This window comes from Pogona vitticeps, chromosome 1, assembly GCF_051106095.1.
Source record: "Pogona vitticeps strain Pit_001003342236 chromosome 1, PviZW2.1, whole genome shotgun sequence".
In the NCBI taxonomy this organism is placed as follows: Eukaryota; Metazoa; Chordata; class Lepidosauria; order Squamata; family Agamidae; genus Pogona; species Pogona vitticeps.
The window spans coordinates 271,894,914-271,916,432 of record NC_135783.1 but is presented as its reverse complement, the minus strand read 5'-3'; the positions used below and the strand labels follow the sequence as shown (position 1 = coordinate 271,916,432).

At 41.7% G+C, this 21,519-nt stretch overlaps 1 protein-coding gene and 1 pseudogene across 6 annotated transcripts in view; both read right to left on the bottom strand.

Annotated features, from left to right (window-relative positions):
• Window positions 1–21,519, bottom strand: part of DCDC1 (doublecortin domain containing 1) — a 443,661-nt gene that overhangs the window by 88,025 nt on the left and 334,117 nt on the right. The window lies entirely within an intron of this gene.
• On the bottom strand, window positions 13,475–13,627 carry LOC144586188 (U1 spliceosomal RNA; annotated as a pseudogene).

The following is a 21,519-nucleotide window of genomic DNA, read 5'->3' as shown; positions in this document are numbered from 1 at the left end:
ACAGTGGTGCCTCGCTTAACGAGCGCACCGTATAACGAAGAATCCGTATAGCAATCCCTTTTTGGGGATCGCTATACGGAGCTGCCCCAATCGCCGCACTCGCTTTGCGACGATTGGGGCATCCGGCGGCTGTTCGGTGGCTCCAAAATGGCCGCCGGATGACCCAAAATGGCCCCCTGTCAGTGTTTTCGCGCCCTCCCCTTGCTTACCGAGGTCGCGAAAACGCTGCGGGGGGCATTTCAGGTCATCCGGCGGCCATTTTGGGCATTGGTATCTGTCCACCCTGAGGATCGAGGGCCAGAATGGGCTAAGGCCAGGCTGGACAGTGCATCAGCCTTACCATGGCCTGAACTTGGAGAGAAGCTGAGCAAGGCATGAGGTGTTTGAGCTGGAGGAATGGCACATTCCTCTATCTAAAAGCCCGAGATCGTCTCTTGAAGATTCCTCAAAATGCATTGGAGCTGCAGGGAGAGGAGTAATAGCCGGTTTAATGGTTGTCTTTTGTTTTTTAAATTTTGTTCTTATCTTTTCTCTTTTTTGCAGATTCGGCTGGCCTTGCATGACCCTTAGAGGAGGCTGATTTGGGTTTTTGAGAATTCTTGGACTTGGTAAGTAAAAAAGTCGTGCTTGACAAAGATCGTGTAGCTGGGCTGGGGGCAGGCTTCACAACCTCCGATTGTGAAGGGGGAGAAGGAATAGGCTGCCCTTTCATGGCTGCATTAAGGGCCTTTTCGTAGAGAAAGGACCTTAGACATTGCAGTCTTAGCTTAATAGCTTGTTTAAAGAAGCTTATGCATGCAGAGCACCACTGGGTTTGATGGGATTCCCCCAGGCAAAACAAGCACAAATTGTGTCCGTCGGTCAAAGGAATTCTCTGAGGACAAACAGAGCACTTCTTAAGACCCCAAGGGCCATAAACAGGGGAAACAGGGAGTAAAATAAAGGAGAGGCAATGGGGAGGGGGGGAGAGAAGGAAAGAAACAGTGAAAGAACATAAAGAGTGGTTCTATTGCTATAAAAATAATGTTGAAGAGAAATCAAGTAGGGATATAAAAATGGTATAATTACTTTCCTTAATCACTCAAGTGTTCCTCACGTCCTATCCTAATGGTGGAAAAACAGGAACTGAAAGGAAGGTTGAGGAGCCGGAACTCGCACCCTGGGGGGAACTAAATTGTTTCTTTTTTCTTAAGTTCTGGAATCTTCCGAATGTCCTGCACAGGCTCAGAATAAACCCATTTGTGTGCATTTACAGAGGCCATTGTTACATACAGCACTGATGTTACCTGTCTGTCATGGGTTTGGAGGGAAAGATCCATCCTATGGGGAGTGGAAGGCGGGACATCAGGAGGAGGGGCTGTACTGTATATATATGTGAAGCCTGTGTGGTGAAGTTAGCAGACGCTGAGATGTGACGAAGCAGCAGCTGGGAAGAAGAAGCTGGTGTGGGAGTCTGTGTGTCAGACAGGGTACTACTGTGTGTCAGAGTACCAACCTGATAGGTTCAGGTGTCTGTTGGTTAGCCAGAACTGATAGGTTCAGGGTCTGTGCTTCAAGTTAAGGGTTCTGTGTGAACCAAACTGTGTGCATGTATGAGTGAAACTAAGCCACGTTACTTTATCTTATTCACCTGATCATTTTATTTTCCCTGTGTGTTGTATTTAAATAAACCTTATTCTTTTATTTGTTAAAAATCCATCCCTGGTCTGTGTGACTTCTTATAGGGAATGGTTGGTGGCAGCTTAGTTAACGTGTGGCAGATCCCAGTAGGTCTGGGTTTGTCACATTGATTGGTGTCCAGCGTGTGGGATACGACTGGTCCAGTTGTCCAGTGGTCCAGCAAAGCCTTGGCAAGTGTGCCCAGAGCAAGGGGGGTCTAGTCAGGGACAATCTGAGGCGCGTAGGTAATCTTCTAGGTGTACCTCACGGGGAGGTGCGCTAGTGGAAGAACGTGCCAACTGGGGAGACTAGATTAGGGTGCTCTGAGGCAGCCTGGTTTTGGCGGGAAAAAAAAAAGCTGAGGCAAAACTGTGAAATAGCAGTGATCTAGCCTGCCTGCTGAGAGGCCCAGCAGAGGGGGGTAGACTTTAACTCGCTACAGTTGCAAGTAGTGCTGAAGGACAGCAGCAATCTATAGGGAAAGCTGGTTCTGAGGCAAAAGAAAAAAAAAGTGGTCGTTTTATTTTGAGGCTTGACTTTTTAAAGCAGCCTGTTCTGGGGGGGAGTATGCCCTTGACTCGAAGCCAAATGGCAGAAATGGGTGAAGTGAAAGACCCCCAGATTGACCAAGGTTCTGAGGATGAATTTGGCTCAGTGCAAGGTGACAGCACGGGAGAGCAGAACCCAGAACTCAGAAAATTGCTCATAGCCCAACAGCATGAACTGAGGATGAGGCAATTTGAAATGGAGGAAAGGGAAAGAGAGGAAAGATTAGAGAGAGAAAGAAGGCAATTTGAATTGGAATTGCAGAGAGAGAAAATGGCGTTTGAATTAAAAAAATTGGAACTGATGAACCAGAACAATAATAACAATAGGGATTCTGAGGGAGGCCAACTGTCTAAAGCTGACCTGAAGAAATTCCCTGTGTACCACAAGGGAGATTGTCCTGAGGTGTTCTTTTCCCTAGTGGAAAGAGCGTTTGTGGACTTCTCAGTGAGGGAAACTGAGAAGATGACCATCATGCGATCTTTAATCAGTGGTAGCCTGGCTGAGGTCTATGCCGAGATGCCTGAGGAACTGATGAAAGATTTTGCAGAGTTTAAAAAACTGGTGTTTGCAAGACATGGGATAAATGCGGAACAGCTGAGGCAAAGATTCAGGTCCCTCACAAAGAAACCAGAGCAGACTTTTACCCAAGTGGGGGCCCAATTGGTGAGGCTGCTTGAGAAATGGCTATCTCAGGAGGGGACAGAGACCTACCAGCAGCTTAAAGACTTGATAGCGCTGGAACAATTCTATTCAGTCCTGCATGGGGAACTGAAGTTCCAGGTGAGGGAAAGGAAACCAAAATCTGTGGCAGAAGCCGCAGAGATCGCAGATTTTATTTCCCAAATAAGAAAGCCCTTGGGTGAGGGGAAATCTGTAGGTAAACCCAAAGAAACCTACAGCAAGTACTCTCAGGGACCAGGGAAAAGCCAGCAAGGGGGAGGGGCCCATGGTGAAGGGAAGCCCTCAGACATGAAACCAAGACCTCAGATTTTGGAGGGAAAACCAAAACAAGATGAGAGAGAATCAAAATACACCAGAAAATGTTATTTCTGTCAGGGAAAGGGCCATCTAATCACAGAGTGTGAGAAATTAAGGCAGCTAAAAGGAATTGTGCCTCAGGATTCGAGTGGGACCAAGCCAAAAGCTGTGTTCTGTGTCCAGAAAGAGCAAGGCTCATTGTCACTGAGGGAGCCTGTTGCCATGGCTACTCAATCTGGAACAGCTACATCTGCTGATCAGGCTGAGGAAAATGGTCCTCTTGTAGAGGTCAGGCGCTGCCTGCTGGTGAGAACAGATTCCCAGTTGTTTGAGACAGCAGGGGTGGACGTAGGGATACTTGGCCATCAGTATCGGGGGCTGCGGGACACTTGTTCTCAGGTGACCCTGTGCCATCCAGATATTATTCCTAGGGAGTATGTAATCCCAAATGAGAGCATGAAGGTGGCAGGGATTGAGGGGCAGGTGATCTCACTGCCAGTAGCGGAGGTATCTGTGAACTTTCAAGGCTGGAGGGGAGTTTGGCGGCTAGCAATTTCATCGACTCTGCCAGCAGCCGTGCTCGTGGGAAATGACCTGGCTGAACATGTGAAACGGGTGCTAGTGATTACACGTTCACAAGCCACCACGGGGACAGTTCAGGGGGGTAATGATGAGCCAGAGACGGAAGCAGGTGGGGGGAGTTCAGAAGCTGTGGTGGAAACCTTAACCACAGACAGCAGATTTGGACAAGAGCAAAAGGCAGACGCCACTCTCCAAAAGTGTTTTGAACAGGTGACTGACGCCCAGCTAGCACCTGAAACCCCAGTGAGATTTCTAGAGAAAAAGGGGATTTTGTATAGAGAGACCCTGAGGAATACCTCAAAAGGGGGAGATGGGATCAGAAGTCAGCTAGTGGTGCCTGAAAAGTATCGCCCCATGATCTTACAAAGGGGGCACTCTGACATGTTTGCTGCGCACTTAGGGGTGAACAAAACACAGCAGAGAATCACACAGAATTTTTACTGGCCTGACATAGGGAAGCAGATCAGGGAGTTCTGTAAACAATGTGATGTGTGTCAAAGGCAGGGGAATAGCCGCGACAGGACCAAAGCAAAGTTGTGCCCTTTGCCTGTGATTGACACTCCGTTCAAATGCATAGGGGTGGATATTGTGGGACCTTTGCCCAAGGCCACAAAGAGGGGGAACAGGTTCATTCTCACCATTGTGGACCATGCCACGAGGTACCCTGAAGCCATACCCTTGACTAACATTGAAACTAACACAGTGGCAGATGCCTTGGTGGGGTATATGTCCAGGATGGGATTTGCCTCAGAAATAATCACAGATTTGGGCGCATCGTTCACATCAAAGCTCATGAAACGCTTATGGCAAATCTGTGGAATTAAGCACAAGGAAACTACTGCCTATCATCCTGAAAGTAATGGGTTAACTGAGAAGTTCAATGGGACTCTAATGCGCATGATTAGGGCTTACTTGGCAGAGAATCCAAACAATTGGGACCAGAAGCTGCAATCCCTTTTGTTTGCTTATCGATCAGTGCCACAAGCCAGTACCGGGTTCAGTCCATTTGAACTTTTATTTGGGAGAAGGGTGAAAGGGCCCCTTGATTTGATCAAACAAAATTGGGAGCAGATCACCCAGGATGACCCACAAGACGTTGTGACATATATAGGCACTTTAAGGAATGACTTAAAGAGAAACCTAGAGCTAGCAGCAGAGACCCTGCAAGCTCAAAAGGTCAGAAAGAAAGCTTGGGATGACCAGGAAGGCAGGGAGAGGCGCTTTAATCCAGGGGAGGAAGTGCTTTGGCCTAGGCTCTGCAAAGAGAACAAGTGTCAGCTGGGTAGCCCAGAAATAAAATACTTGGGTCACATAGTAGGGGGAGGAGTGATAAAACCCCTCGAGGCCAAGATAGAAGCAGTTCGTGATTGGCCCAGACCCAACACCAAGAAAAAAGTCAAATCATTTCTTGGGTTGGTGGGCTACTACAGAAAGTTCATCCCGAGGTTTAGCGAGATTGCGGCTCCGCTGACCGATCTGACGAGGAAGAAGGCTGATGACCGCATCCCGTGGACCAGCGACTGTGAGGAGGCGTTCCAGAGGTTGAAGGAGGCGCTCGTCCAGTATCCAGTGCTGCGTGCTCCAGACTTCGACCGGGAGTTCATCATCTACACCGATGCGTCTAACAGCGGGGTAGGAGCAGTTCTTTGCCAGGAGGATGAGAATGGTGACCAGCATCCAGTGTCCTACCTGAGTAGGAAACTTCAAAAAGGTGAGAGACATTTGGCAACCGTGGAGAAGGAGTGTTTGGCCATAGTCTACGCGATCCAGAAGGCCAAGCCTTACATCTGGGGAAGACATTTTGTTCTGTGCACTGACCATTCACCACTGCAATGGTTAAAGACAATGAAAACCCACAATAGTAAACTTATGAGGTGGGCTTTAAATCTGCAGGACTATGACTTTGAAGTGAAGGTGGTCAGAGGGTCAGTGAACTGTGTTGCTGACGCCTTATCAAGAAGACCTGAAGATTGAAGACGGCGAAAGAAACATGGACTATGTATATATATTGATGACAAAAAGTTAAATGTACCTATTTTTTGAATTTGGTTTGTAAGAATAAAGGTAAATTGATGTAATGTATATGGTAAATGGTTAAATGCCTAATTGCTATGGTTAACTTAGAATGTAAGTATAAGTAAGTATGATATGGTATGTATAACTGTTGTTGTGTGTTTTATCCAGGTTGTTTTTTGGGAAAAAGCACCTTAGCTTTCCCCCTACAAAACAACTTATAAAGAGGGGAGGTGTTACATACAGCACTGATGTTACCTGTCTGTCATGGGTTTGGAGGGAAAGATCCATCCTATGGGGAGTGGAAGGCGGGACATCAGGAGGAGGGGCTGTACTGTATATATATGTGAAGCCTGTGTGGTGAAGTTAGCAGACGCTGAGATGTGACGAAGCAGCAGCTGGGAAGAAGAAGCTGGTGTGGGAGTCTGTGTGTCAGACAGGGTACTACTGTGTGTCAGAGTACCAACCTGATAGGTTCAGGTGTCTGTTGGTTAGCCAGAACTGATAGGTTCAGGGTCTGTGCTTCAAGTTAAGGGTTCTGTGTGAACCAAACTGTGTGCATGTATGAGTGAAACTAAGCCACGTTACTTTATCTTATTCACCTGATCATTTTATTTTCCCTGTGTGTTGTATTTAAATAAACCTTATTCTTTTATTTGTTAAAAATCCATCCCTGGTCTGTGTGACTTCTTATAGGGAATGGTTGGTGGCAGCTTAGTTAACGTGTGGCAGATCCCAGTAGGTCTGGGTTTGTCACAGCCATTACGAAGAAGATCAGTCTACATCCCAATATCAAAGAAGGATGGTGCCAAAGAATACTCCAACTACCGTACAATTGCACTCATTTCATATGCTAGCAAGGTTACGCTCGAAATCCTACAAGGTAGGCTTCAGCAGTATGTGGACCGAGAACTCTCAGAAGTACATGCTGGATTACAAAGGGGCAGAGGAACTAGAAACCAAATTGCTAACATGCACTGGAATAGGGAGAAAGCCAGAGAGTTCCAGAAATACATCTACTTCTGCTTCACTGACTACGCAAAAGCCTTTGACTGTGTGGACCCGACAAACTATGGCAAGTCTTTAAAGAAATGGGAGTGCCTGATCACCTTATCTATGTCCTGAGAAAGCTATATGTGGGACAGGAAGCAACAATTAGAACTTGATATGGAACAACTGATTGGTTCAAAATTGGGAAAGGAGTACGACAAGGCTGTATATTGTCCCCGGGCTTATTTAACTTATATGCAGAACACATAATGCAAAAGGCTGTACTGGAGGAATCCCAAACCGGAATTAAGATTGCCGAAAGAAATATCAACAACCTCCGATATGCAGATGATACCACTCTGATGGCAGAAAGTGAGGAGGAATTAAAGAACCTTTTAATGAGGGTGAAAGAGGAGAGCTCAAAAAATGGTCTGAAGCTCAACATCAAAAAAACTAAGATCATGGCCACTGGTCCCATCACCTCCTGGGAAATAGAACGGGAAGATATGGAGGCAGTGGCAGATTTTACTTTCTTGGGCTCCAGGATCACTGCAGATGGTGACAGCACCCACTAAATTAAAAGACGCCTGCTTCTTGGGAGGAAAGCGATGAGAAACCTAGACAGCATCTTAAAAAGGAGAGAAATCACCTTGCCAACAAAGGTCTGCGTAGTCAAGCTTTGGTTTTTCTAGTAGTGATGTATGGAAGTGAGAGCTGGACCATAAAGAAGGCTGACCGCCGAAGAATTGATGCTTTTGAATTGTAGTGCTGGAGGAGGCTCTTGAGAGTCCCCTGGACTGCAGGGAGAACAAACCTATCCATTTTGCCGGAAATCAATCCTGAGTGCTCACTGGAAGGACAGATCCTGAAGCTGAGGCTCCAATAATTTTGGCCATCTCATGAGAAGAGAAGACTCCATGGAAAAGATCCTGATATTGGGAAAGTGTGGAGGCAAGAGGAGAAAGGGACGACAGAGGATGAGATGGTTGTACAGTGTCATCGAAGCTACCAACATGAATTGGATTCCAACTCCGGGAGGCAGTGGAAGACAGGAAGGCCTGGCATGCTCTGGTCCATGGGGTCACGAAGAGTTGCACATGACTTAACGACTAAACAACAACAACAAATTTACAAGTTTTCAAATATTTTAAAAGGGTTCTAGAGATAAGAGAATAGTCCAGAATATTCATTATATTATTTCGGAGCATAAGTAATTCAAAACAGTTAAGATTTAGGTCATTATTTTAAATGTATCCACTTGGAAGCAAAATGGAAAAGGCTTAGAATCAGAATTTAAAATAACATCCAAAAGGGCTCTTTGGATTTACTCCTCAACAAAGTAACACTTCCTATTTTGCTAAGAGAGGGTGCCTTAAAGAGAGAATTAGGAAACTGAATTTTGAGGCAGGGTTGTGTGGAGATTAGGGAAAGGGAAAATTTTATTTACCACAATCTCCCATTCAAAGGGAAAATACATCTGATAAACCCCTTCCTGGTTAAAAAAAGATTGATTTTTGACCTCACCAGGAAAAGGAGCAAGAAATGCTGTCTTCGACCAGTAACAAATATGTTAACTGGTGAATAGTTATATCAGGATGCGACCAACCCAGGAGTTCTGAGCTGATGCAGACTTCACTATACCCTAGTAATTTGTGCCTGTTGAATTCACTGTCATCATCCACAGAAAAATATCTATTTATCCTAGTGACATGTGTTTCTAGTATATGCACAATAACTATGTTTCTCGCAGGTCAGACAGCAGTCTGTTCTTTCACCCTCCTTTGTCATTATCATTGCATCCTTATCCTCTCTTTTATGGAGGTTGCTTTTCCTGTAGCTAGAAGATGGTAATGCTCTAACTCAGGCAGCTTTGGGAAGTTCAAAGGGAAGGTGGGTGAGCTTGGAGGGGCTGAGACTGACAGGGAGAAAGAGGGAGGTGACATACACTTTGAGCCGGAGATTTCCTGCAAAAGTCAGCAGGGGAGGGAGTCCATAAACCAAGCTTCAACGTGGGATTTGCACCTGCTTCTGCTGAGGAAAAGGGGGCCTGTATTGGTGCCATTTGCTGGTCTGCCTCAGCTAGCAAAATGCCTCGTGCTGATCCTGTCCTGCAAAATAGAAAAGTAGTGATCTCTGCGTGGGCCTGTACAGTAGTTGGCATCTGGGGTAGCTGTGACTTATGGGTGAAAAGGAAAGAAGGGAGAAATCCTCCTTCTTTTTTCTGTTTCTCTTTCATTGTGCCAGAGCTGACTAAAATGTTTTAGACAAATAGGATTTTAAAAAACGATGCAAACATGTAGTACATGTGCACAAACCAAAACTGAGGCTTAAAGATTGGTTCAGGTTTCTTTTTCTCAAATCGATGCCAGCATTGGTGTCCACATTTTAAAAAAACAGGGAAACTGCAGAAGGAAAATTAATGTTCAGTTTATAGAAAAAATGATTGACATCGTATCTCCAAAAAAGGCACTTTAGGCTGCAGATCAGTCCCCTCTCTTCACTAGAAAAATGGGCATATGGATGCGCCCTTCTTGTATTTTAACTTCCACCATAAATACAGTAAACACTAGCTAGCTCTACTTCCTAGACAGCACATAAGAAGTGGCTGGAAAAGCTGAAATGAAACATAGACTTTGATGGCATCATCACTTACAAGCAGCAAACTTGCACTGCAATTCTATCCATAGCCTTTCTTTGTTTTGGGTCAGAAACACTAGTGTGTTGAGGGTTAGCATGTGGGCCAGAGGAAGGGGCTAACACACCGTTTTTGTATTTTCTGAATCCACAAAAAAAATCATAATGTCCCTGAGAGGGACCAATCTATTAATAACTAAAGTATGCTGTTGTGCTTCTCTGCCTCATGGCTTTAAAAAAAATGGCACAAATTTTTGTTTTGTTGGTTCCAATATGATAATTGGGACCTAAAAAGCAGTCAATTCATTGGGTCAACTTTTGTTCCAGCCAGTCCTGTCTATAAAAAGAACCAAATAGGACATAGCAAATGGCTGATATTATGGACAGGTGGGAAAATATCAGAATGTTCACATTATATATTGAGTTATGTAGAGATTTCTTATCAAAGTATGATTCTGAAGGAGTAAGACACCTCATCCTCATGCGTGGTGATTAACAAAAGGTTAAGGTCAAGTAAACATGAAAGAGCAGCAATGCTACATTGCTTGATTATAGGGAAATATATGTTGAAAATAAAGAGTTCATTGATGTACAGTATATGATTAATATTTGCTACTGGGGACAAAACATTCATTCTAGTGCACTGTGGTGAGAGAAGGATGTGTTTGTTTTGTACTTTCCCTTTTTTGTTCAGGCTTTTGGTGATGTCAACATTCACAATACATTACTTATCTCAAGACATTATTTACAATGCATTTCTCTTTCCTCATAATTTCCATAGCTCAAAAACGGTAGCAGTAGTCTATGAATTGGAACTGCTGCTAGAGTGACCTGACATTATGTCTGGCACAATGGTATTTCAAATCTGCTTTTCCCCCATGGTCTCCTTCTGATACTTCTATCAATTTTGGAACTGAAAATAAGGATTACCACTTGTTAACTGGCATAACACTCAACACATTTACACTGCTAGCAGATACAATTTCAATAAAAAGGCAAAAACAGGGTTTTTTTGATGTGATCACCGCAATATTAAAAGGAGGGTCATATATTTTATTCTGCAATCTTGTTAGAGGCTGTGGAGCACAAAAAGTCCGTCAAATACACATTCATGTAATGTGTCTAATATTATCTTGTTTGGAAATACTTTCATATGAAGAATCAGATGAACTGTTCTTGCTCAATATGATACACTGTATACTGCTTTTAAAATATGATATATTATATAACACTTGTGAAAAACAGATTTATTAGATAGGGGTAATGAATATTGTAGATATCTTTTATATAAAACTAAAATATCACGATAATTAAACAGACTTGCAAAGCTACTGTCTAAATTTTTATTGCACAGTTCTAATCTAAAAGATAAGTTGCTTAAATGAGAGCATTCTTTTGTTTCATCTTATGCAGCACTGGAGCCTTTGAGATTAATTGCAGCCTTTTAATAAACACAATGATGTAATGACGTATTTAACATTACTGTTTTTTGTTTGATTCCAAATAAACTGCAGATTTTTCTCTGGTGTGATGCTAAAACAATTACCATTTTGAAAAAGGATAATTAATCTGCAATTTTTTCACATTAGATCATATATCTCTAAAGAGTGCCTGCAGATTTGATAGTCTTCAGCTGCTGTGTATTTATTTTTCATTTTTTTCCCTACTGATGTACCGCCCCATCAGTGCTGACATTTAAATGAGTGAGTATTCAACACAAATGTGATCATTTGTACAGCATCCAATGCAGCCCCATACTGAGATGATTGCTTCTGGGAGCCATCCATGGGTTCTCGAATAGAGGGGAAAAGGCAGACAAAATTTTATCAATTTACATTTTTCTGTGATTAATTTTTATGCAAATAAGGGCCCGACCGTGCTCCCATCTCACCTGAATCATGCGGATCATCAAAGACAAATTGAGCATCACTTATTTAAAAAATAGGCTTTAAACTACTCTACAGCTGTGTTGGAAAATGCTAAGAGCAGGGCATGAACTTTTCTAATGTAACAGGGATAGATAAGAAAATGCCCCCCCTTTGCTTTTCGCTGTACACAGTGTCACAAATGTAAATCATAACAAAATCCTAAAAATGTATTTTGGTTTTTAGCTCTTCTCTCTTTGTAGACATTTGACAGCAAGAAAAAAGTGGGAGGGGATTCCTTCCTCCCGAGATCAAATCAATAGCTTCTGCATACAAAGTAGTCTGGTTATACCAAAAACTAAAATGTTTTTCATTATACATATAATTACTTACTTCCATTAGAATACATATGTTATATGTATACACAGTTACCTTCAATAAATTGGATATACACATGAGATATAGGGAATATAGCAGTACATCACATTTTTATGGTAATTACTAGTGTATCTAAAAATACAATTAATTACTGTTAGCTTCTGAATGGATATAACGAGAAAAAATTGCCTTACACAGCTGTACATCTCAGTTTGAATGCATGTGCTTGGAAATAAGCCGCATTTGTTTCTTCCTATGAATTACGCATCTGAATTTTCAGAACTTCACATCTATTTATTCTCCTATGTGCAGACAAATGCTTTACCTAAAACCTTAAGATATTATTTTCCTTTCTCAATCAAAATAGAGTTAAATTTAAGTTAAAATTCCTGGCCAGGTGGGGAGAGCAACCCCAAGAAAGTAAGTTTTTCCCATCTCTGTTTTGAAAGCTCATAGCTTAAGAATTGTTCTACTGAATCAGAACAAAAACTTGTCCTCTCCAGCACTGTGCTTCTAGAAATGTCACACCACACTTCTGGCAACTGATGACTAGAACATAAATACATACATACCCCTCTCCTATGTTCTTTATATAATGTATGGTAAATAGAAACAGAGATAGAATGAGCTATATAGAAACAATAAATACAATACTATAGGAAGTGGTCTAATATTTTACATGAAAATGGCTGCTGTATTTTACAGCAGAAGGAAAATAAGTTTTCCTTCTTTGTCTGAAGCATGGAGACAGTTACTGTTTTCATTCCACAATTCTATAGTGTTCCCAAATGTGCTGGGATTTATACCTTTGACATACAAGGCTGGCTTTAAATGGAGCTATGATTCTAAAATACCTGTATCATTAATATTCAATTAGGGGTCATGACTAAGAATGTACACAGCAAATTTTTTCATATTGCTTTTGTCTCAGATTATTTTAGGGGTGCCTCTTGTTTTCCTTCATTTTCTTATTTTTTCCATGCCAATCCTTTCATTTTATAAGAAAAGGAAAAGCTTCTTCTGGGTATTCTTTTGGTAATTTAAAAATGTTTTTAACATCTCTTTCTTCTTAAAAAAAAAAAAGGACCTAAGGTGGGTTACATTTTTAAAAACCCACAATATTAAGAGCTAAAAACAGTACATTATTCAAATATTTAAAAATAATTAATTAAACATTATATTTAAAATGTTAGGTAAAAATATTACTAAAAATATTTTAAAGCAACTGAAGTACAAACCATCCCATTTAAAAACTTCTCTTAGACAGCAGTCGCTAAGGAAAAGCTTGCCTGAAGAGAAAGATATTTACCTATTTGCAGAAGGACAGCAAAGATGGGGCCAATTTGACCTCCTATGCGAGACAATTCCGGAATCTGGGAGCAGTAACAGAGAATGTGCTCTCCTGTGTCCAAACCAAAAACACCTGTGAAGGTAGCAGGGCTGAGAGAAAGGCCTCCCCTGAACTTCTTAACACCTGGGCCTGCTCATAAAGGAAGGTGCAATCTTTGAGATACCGTATTTTTCGCTCCATAAGACGCACTTTTTCTCTCCAAAAAGGTGGGAGGGAAAGTACATGCATCTTATGGAGTGAATGTAGTAACCCAGGGTTCAGCCACCACCACCACCCAAAAGCCTCCCACTGCCATGCTGGGAGGCCTCTGAACTGGCAGCAGAGACTGCTTGCTGTTTAGACCTCACCATTCTGCACTGCTAGCTTTCCAGGACCTGCTTCCTGCAGCCCACCTGGAAAACCAGCAAGGCAAATAGGCCTATGGCAGCAAACAGTGAAAATAGCCAAGGACCAAAGGGTGGTTCTAGAAACACCAGGGGAAACCATAAACACAGTCTCCCACTTATGCAGTTCATTTTCCCATGTTTGGGGAAATCACAGGGGTTAGCTCATCCAAAGTGCAATAGATGAGCCTTACCCTGGGAAAACCACTTTGACAACAATGGTATCTCCCCTGCCAGGTCTGAGTTTGAATGGCCCCTAAGCCTCCTGGCCCTTTGTGTGCCCTACCCTCCAAAGGCATGGTGACCCCCGGCTGCACCTCCTGATCAGAACAGGGCTGCACAGCCCCAATCCCAAAAGAGGCCAGGAGAGCTCTTCAGTGTTTTGGGGTGCCCTGCAGGACCCCCATCAGGGGCTGGATGTTCCTCCCACAATCCTTCAGTGCACAGATATTAGCATATCTGCCTGCTTGCATCACCCAATTGGCTATTGGAGAAGCAAAGCAGGAAGGAGGAGTCTCTTTCCCTTCACCTTCTGCAGAGAAGTTAGACCATGTGACCAACCAGACATGTGGAGAACCAGAGAGAGAGAGAGAGAGGACAGAAACAAAAGCTTCTAAAATTGCCAGTAAGTTTAATATTTTTTTATTTATTTTATAGGCCTGAGAATGGCGAGGGGAAGATAAAATTACTACTGAGAGCCTGCTGGATGGGGAAAAGGTGGCTAGATATAGCTGTCTGTAGTTCAGAGCTTGGTAGTAAGCTGCATCACTTCCCCATAAATTAAGCCTAAATAGAAGTAATTTTGCAGATATTTAAAACATTAAGGGACCTGGGGGGGAGGCTAATGTGTATTGTTAGCCAAATTTCATTCTGAAGCACAGAATGATTAAAAAGGCACTGAGCACATGCAGAATAAAGTTCAAAAGGGAAACTAAAAGGGACCTAACACTCCTTTCCTTAATATATTACCACTAGGGCTACAGGTTTTATTTGGTGTATTAGCTTGCCACAGTTTTTATGGACTCATCAGGAGTAAGGCAATTTGAATTGCAGAGGGCAGATCTGAATCACAGATCTGAATATGTCCAAGTAAAGCTTTGAAATCTTGAAAACTGGTTTAAGAACCCAACATTTCATAAATAGCATTTCACACGTACACACACACAACTGGAAACAGAAATTTTAGTAGTATTTTTGTGTTAACAAAAGCTGCATGGTATCGCTCCCCCTGTTTTTATTGGTTTTTATTAATCATTGTTGTTCTACCATATTGCTGGTAGATTTTATCTTTTCATTGTGATTCCCAGCTACTGTATTTTATCCTATTGTTGTCTCTAAAATCTGTCAGATCTGCTCTGATTTGGATTCCTGCATTGAACCAGGGGTTGGAATTGATGGCCTTATAGGCCTCTTCCAACTCCATTATTCTATGATTCTATGCTGCTTTGAGATTATATTTGTAAAAGCAAGCAGGCAGTAGATGTCGTGATGTATAAGGGGCACATTTTTCTTGCAGAGTATGGGAACTCATTCTACCAGTGCAAAGCAGAAAAGGCTAGCATATAGCATTCCTTTTAAACTAGAGGTAGTAAAATATGCTAAGGAGTATGGAAACAGTGAACAGTGCAGAGACATTTTGGGCCTCCTCATCTGAAAAAATGATTAGAGAGTGGAGGAAACAGGAGGATCAGCTGCAAAAAGCTGATAAAAGTAAGCACACTTTCTGTGGACATGCTGCATGCTGCAAAGTAAAGAACTGAATGATGGAGAGAGAGAAAACTTTATTGCTGTAAAGAAGGAAGGGAGGGAGTGGAAGTGAGGCATGTTTTGCTGTTTGCTTACACCTGTGCTGGTGGTGATTTCTTCATCATAGCTCTTATTGACTACCCAGCAACAATCTGTTTATTCATCTCTTTCAGTGCAATAACAATTCATTATAAGTGTTAAAACTTGAGATGGTAATTCCCACTCATTGTGTGTCGTCTTGGTGTAGAAGTCTGCTTCATGATTCTCCACTTCTGGTATATGTATGACTTGTGAAATGACATGCTTGAGAATACACCAGTCCCAAAACTGTACTGTTAGTAGCAAGGAAGACATGGATTTTGTTCCTCCTTGGTGGTTGATATAAAGCATTGTAGTGTTGTTGTCTGTGGCTATTGGAATAACTTTGCCAACTACAAATTGTTCAAAAGCTCTCACCGTGTTGTACACTGCAAGAAGTTTGAGGTAATTGATGTGACAACATCTATCTATTGCTACTGCCTTATGAATTTGCCAGAATATTTTTTTTCCTGTTTTCCTCTCCTAAAAATGAGGTGCGTCTTACGGAGAGGTGCGTCTTATGGAGCGAAAAAGGTAGCTTGGGCCCAGGCCATTTAGGGCTTTATATGTTCAAACCATATAAAGTTGTGGTTTGAACATATAATTGTGCCTGGAAATGATTTAGTAGCCAGTACAGTTGTTGAAACAGGGGTGACATGATCCTTGTAATCAACACCAGTTAACAATCTGGCTGCAGAGTTTTGAATCTGCTGAAGTTTCCAAACACTTTCTAAAGGCAGAGCACATTTAAGTAATCCAGCCAAGATGTAAGTAAGGTATGTGTTACTGTGGTCAGATCACACCTCTACAGAAATAGGTACAGCTGGTGCGCTAGTTCTAACTGTGCAAAGGTGCTTCTGTACAAATCCAAATCCCGAGTATCCAGGCTTAGAGAGGAATACCACCAAGCTGCACACCTGTGTTTTCATAGGGAGTGTAACCCCATCCAGCAGAGGTTGCATCACTATTCTTTGATCTGCTTTTCAGCTGACTAGGAATACCTCTGTCTTGTCTGGAATAAGTTTCAGTTTATTTGCCCTCATCCAGTCCATTACTGACACCAGAAACTGATGTAGAACTAAAACAGCTTCCTTGGATTTTGATTGAAAGGTAGAGATAAAGTTTGGTGTCATCTGATCTGTACAGCCTCTCCCAGTGGTTTCATGTGGACATTAAATAGCATAAGTGACTGTAACGGGCAGACATAACATCACATGTCCGTCACAGCTGGGCAGTGAGTCATCAGCCAATGGTGTGACGGAGGGTGGAACTTAAGGGGAGGAGCTGATATAAAAAGGGGGGTGAAGGGTGTGGGAGAGGAGATGAGAGTTTGAGCTGGGAGTTTAAAGTGATTAGTAGTTAGAGTGAGTGAGTGAGCCTGTCAGTGAAGCAATAGTCTGTGTGAGCCAGTGATTTAAGAACAGTGATTGACTAATTGATTCTTTACCAGTGATTTACTATTTTTTATTTTTGTAATCAATAAACAAGTTTTTGTTTTCAAAGTTACACTTGTCCTTTTATGATTCTTTAAGGATAAGTTGGTGGCAGCAGAGTTTTAAAGAGAAGTAGCAACCGCTCTTTGAGGTTTGAGGGTGGCTGTTACAGTGACTAAACAGAATCCTGAGGAATGTCACAATCCAGTGGCCAGGTGGTGAACACGAGCCCCCAAGCACCACCTTCAAGAGAGAGGCCCAGAAGGATTCCATGGTCACTGAGATGTCCAGCAGAACCAACAGGGACAAACTCCCTCTGTCCAGTTACTGGTAATTTTTGCATTCTGTTACTCCAAAAGCCTTAAACAGAATTCCAAAAAAGAGAGCAAAGCAACTGAGATTAATCTACTCCAAAAGCAGACAACAGTACATGAGAAAGATACAGCATCAGCAGACCTGTGCAGGCACTAGCTTACATTATCACATTCACACAATCCAGTGGCACACTGGCACAGTCACAAAGTTCACCTCCTGGCCCACACACTGCCACTAAAGCAAACAAAATAGTGACCTCCAAAAGGTTCACTGAAATATAAACCTTTAACAAAATAAACACACAATAAACTAACCAAATAATATTTTTAAAAAAATCAGTCAAACACACACCCACACAAGGAAGAAGACAGAAAAATAAAAACAACAACAAAGACCACACAGTTCCCTCTCCCCAAAACCAAGAAAAGCAAGCATACAAATAAAGGTAGAAAAAACAATCAAAGCCCTCCCAACCAAAATGACTAGAACATGGAACTATTTCTCTTACTCCATCACTTAGTGCCTCTTCTTGCCTTTGAGTCCATAAGGCAGCAGTAAGCAGGCCAGGCAGACACCAGCAAGACTAATCGAAGTAAGTAAACGATCAAACAAACAAACAACCAGTCAACCAACTAAAAAAACTAAAGAGGGAAAATCACCAAGAAATCAAATAGGGAGTTTAAAAAAAAAAAAATCCTAAAAAGGAATTCTGGCACACAGGCACCTGGAAATAGCAAAAAGTAACCAGATAAATTGTGTACATGTGGGTAGAGAAATCTATCCAAAATTAAGAAAAAAGACAAAAAGGAAAGTATCAGTTAATATTCAAAAATATGAGTTTATAGCGTGCAGAAGTGTTGCCCAAAAAATTAAAACTGATTTTAAAAAGATGCTTCAGAGGTCTATTAAAAGTGAACATATTACTGAAAAACTACAGCTGGGGATATAGTTTACATTACAAGTCACTTGTTTGGAATACAGAACTGATATGATAACAAGGCAGAGGCAGCTCATTCAATTTTGTGCCAGTTTTTGTGAGAAGGACTAAATAATAGGAGCTATAAATAACAGAACACTTGTGTAATATGAAAGAAAGAGAACCAGAAAAAATGGAAGTACATTTCAGAATGACACTTGCATTGTGTTTTACCTACAATGTTAATTAACGAAGAGATACCACAAAATAGATGGGGAAGCCCATGTTAAACAAATGAGAATAACATTACAGTATATTGTACAACAGAAGGTTTTACAGTACAGTATATAGTAAAATAGTGTAAAAGGAGAAAGGATGACCATTATTTTAAGTTATTTCTTTAATAACAAGTAAGTAGAGAAAAAACAAACTTGTTTGTTTTATAAGGCTTTAGCTTCATTAGTAATAGTAACTGAGTTTAGAGAAAGGTATAAAATAGTATGTATTCTGTAATATCAACAAATAAAACATGTAATTGTATTGTATTGTCAGTAAATTACATCACTTTAGTCAGTACTGCTCATGGGAGGGGGAATTTAACTCCGACCTTGAAGCATCCAAACCTTGAAAAGGCCAGAAGCTAAGAAGGCAAGTAGCTGGGCTCCACTGAAGCAGGGGAGGCCAAGGGTTGGACTTTCCAAGTCTCACAGTAGCGAGACCTTGGTCAAAATTGTTTGGACTACTGATGCAAAACAAAGCATATAAACAGGGAGAGAGTAAACACTGTTAATGCATGGTGAAATCTTATCCAAATAGGACATGAAGCATAGATCTAATGCCAAGCAAACAGCTTTAGGACATCAGAAAGATAACAGTGTGGCACTGATGGACAACTACAGTCATGCCCCGCTTAACGATTGCCCCACATTATGACGAATCCGCTTTACAACGATCTTTTTGCAATTGCAATTGTGATCGCAAAACGATGGTTTAAATGGGGGAATTTCGCTTAGCGATGATCGGTTCCCTGCTTCGGGAATCTATTTTTGCTTTACGACAATCAAAAACAGCTGATCGTTGCATTTTCAAAATGGCCACTGGGTGCTTAAAATGGCTCCCCGCTGTGCTTAGGGACGGATTCCTCACTATACAGGCAGCGAAAATGGCCACCGTATGGAGGATCTTCGCTGGACGGTGAGTTTTTACCCCATTGGAATGCACTGAATGGGTTTCAATGCATTTCAATGGGTTTTTAAATTTTGCTTTACGATGTTTTTGCTTAACGGCGATTTTCCTGGAATGGATTATCGTCAAGCGAGACACCACTGTATGGATTTTATATAAGGCTGTATGAGGTTTTGTCTTTTTAAAGAAAATAGTTTTCTGTGTGTGCTTAAAGCTAAAAGATGCTTATTACTGTGTATATTTTCTCTTTTAAAGTTTAAAAATTTTTCATGCCTTCCATTGAAAGTTGTCACTTATAAGGCTTTTTCTGAGACCTTTCCTGAAGCTGAGGCAGGAGGTGAGCTGTGCTTGGGGGACATTTTATTTGGTGAGGTATTTTCTTCTAGGCTGACTTCCCAGACTGCATGGTCTGATGGGGCAGTGTTTTAACTTTAAATGAGTGTGAGCAGAGGCTCTAAGCCCCTTTCCTGAAAAGGAAGCTGAGGCAGGAGGTTTAACTGTGCTTGGGCAGACATTTTATTTGGTGAGGTATTTTCTTCTAGGCTGACCTTTGTTCTCCCTGACCGTATGGTCTGAGGCGGTGGGGTTGAATGAAGAGCACTGTAGTTTTTGATGGCTCAGTATCAGATCCTTTTGACATCCAAAGGGGAAGTGAAACAGGGCTGTGTCTTCGCGCCAACCCTGTTTGGGATGTTTTTTGCTGTCATGCTGAAGCATGCCTTTGGAACTGCAACAGAAGTTTTCTATCTCTGGACTAGATCAGATGGAAAGCTCTTTAATCTCTCTAGATTGAGAGCGAAGACCAAAGTCCAACTGAAATGCATGCTGGACTTCCTCTTCACTGATGATGCAGCCGTTGTTGCCCACTCTGCTGAAGACCTCCAACAACACATGAATCGTTTTAGCATGGTCTGCCAACACTTTGGACTAACAACCATCCTGAAGAAAACAAATATCATTGGCCAGGGAATGGACTCACCTCCCTCTATTACCATATCCACACAAGAACTGAAGGCTGTTCATGACTTTGTGTACTGACTAAAGCTCAACCATCTCTGACACTCTCTCCCTAGATGTCGAGCTGGATAAATGCATTGGCAAAGCAGCTACAATGTTCTCTATGCTAACAGAGAGTATGGCTTAATAAGAAGCTGACAACATATACCAAGATCCAGGTCTATACAGCTTGTGTCTTGAGTACACTCCTGTACTGCTGTGAGTCCTGGACCCTTTGTGCATGACACGTTCCATATGCGTTGTCTCCGATGCTTTTTTGGCATCACCTGGCAGGACAGAGTTCCAAATAAAATAGTCCTAGAACAAGCTGGATTTTTTAGCATGTATACATTAGTGAGGCAGCGACATCTACGTTGGCTTGGGCATATCGTGAGAATGGCTGATGGCCAGATTCCAAAAGATCTCCTGTATGGAGAATTAGTGCAGGGAAATTGCTTTAGAGGGAGACCACAGCTGAGATACAAGGATATCTCCAAGTGGGATCTGAAGGACTTCGGAATGGACCTCAACAGATGGGAAACCTTGACATCTGAGCGTGCACCCTGGAGGCAATTTGAAGGGACCCTTGTCCAGCAGGCTGAGGCGAAGAGGCAGTCCCGAAAGCAGCAAAATCAGGGAGCTGGACAGGGGACAGACTGTCTTCAGTGTGGAAGAGATTGTCACTCTCAAACTGGCCTTCTCAGCCACACTAGATGCTTTTCCAAGTCCTCCATACACAGCATGTTACATAGTCCCTCAAGACTGAAGGATGCCTACACACAGATAAGGCTTATATATATTATTATAATTATAATTATAATTATAATTATAAATATATATATATATATATATATATATATATATATATATATATATATATATATATATATATATATATATATATATATATATATATATATATATATATATATATATATATAATTTTATTCTCAAAAACTCTGAAGTGTTTTTACTCTTAAGAGTCTGTACTCCTGATAGAAATGCTCCTGTATTTCAGAATATAACTTAAAACATTTTTTGATATTTATTGTACTTGTGCTCTTCTATTTTTGACTGAATTTAGCTCCTGCATTTCAACAGTCCTATTCAAGTACAACTTAAGTTCACTTTTCATATTTTTACGTATTTGTACCTACAGCTTTGTTCATGGCTGTAAGGATATTTTTGCAAGATAAAGCAACACTTGTGACTTCTCAAAAGTAACATGTTTTAACACTTTTAGATATTATGTTTTTCATGTGGGACCCAGTAGATGTAAATAAACAGAACTGGTAGTCATAAGATCGAATCCACGCAACGGAGTGAGCGCCCGTTGCTTGTCCCAGCTCCCGCCAACCTAGCGGTTCGAAAGCATGCAAATGCGAGTAGATAAATAGGTACCATCTCAGTGGGAAGGTAAACAGCGTTCCGTGTCTAAATCACACTGGCCATGTGACCACGGAAAGAT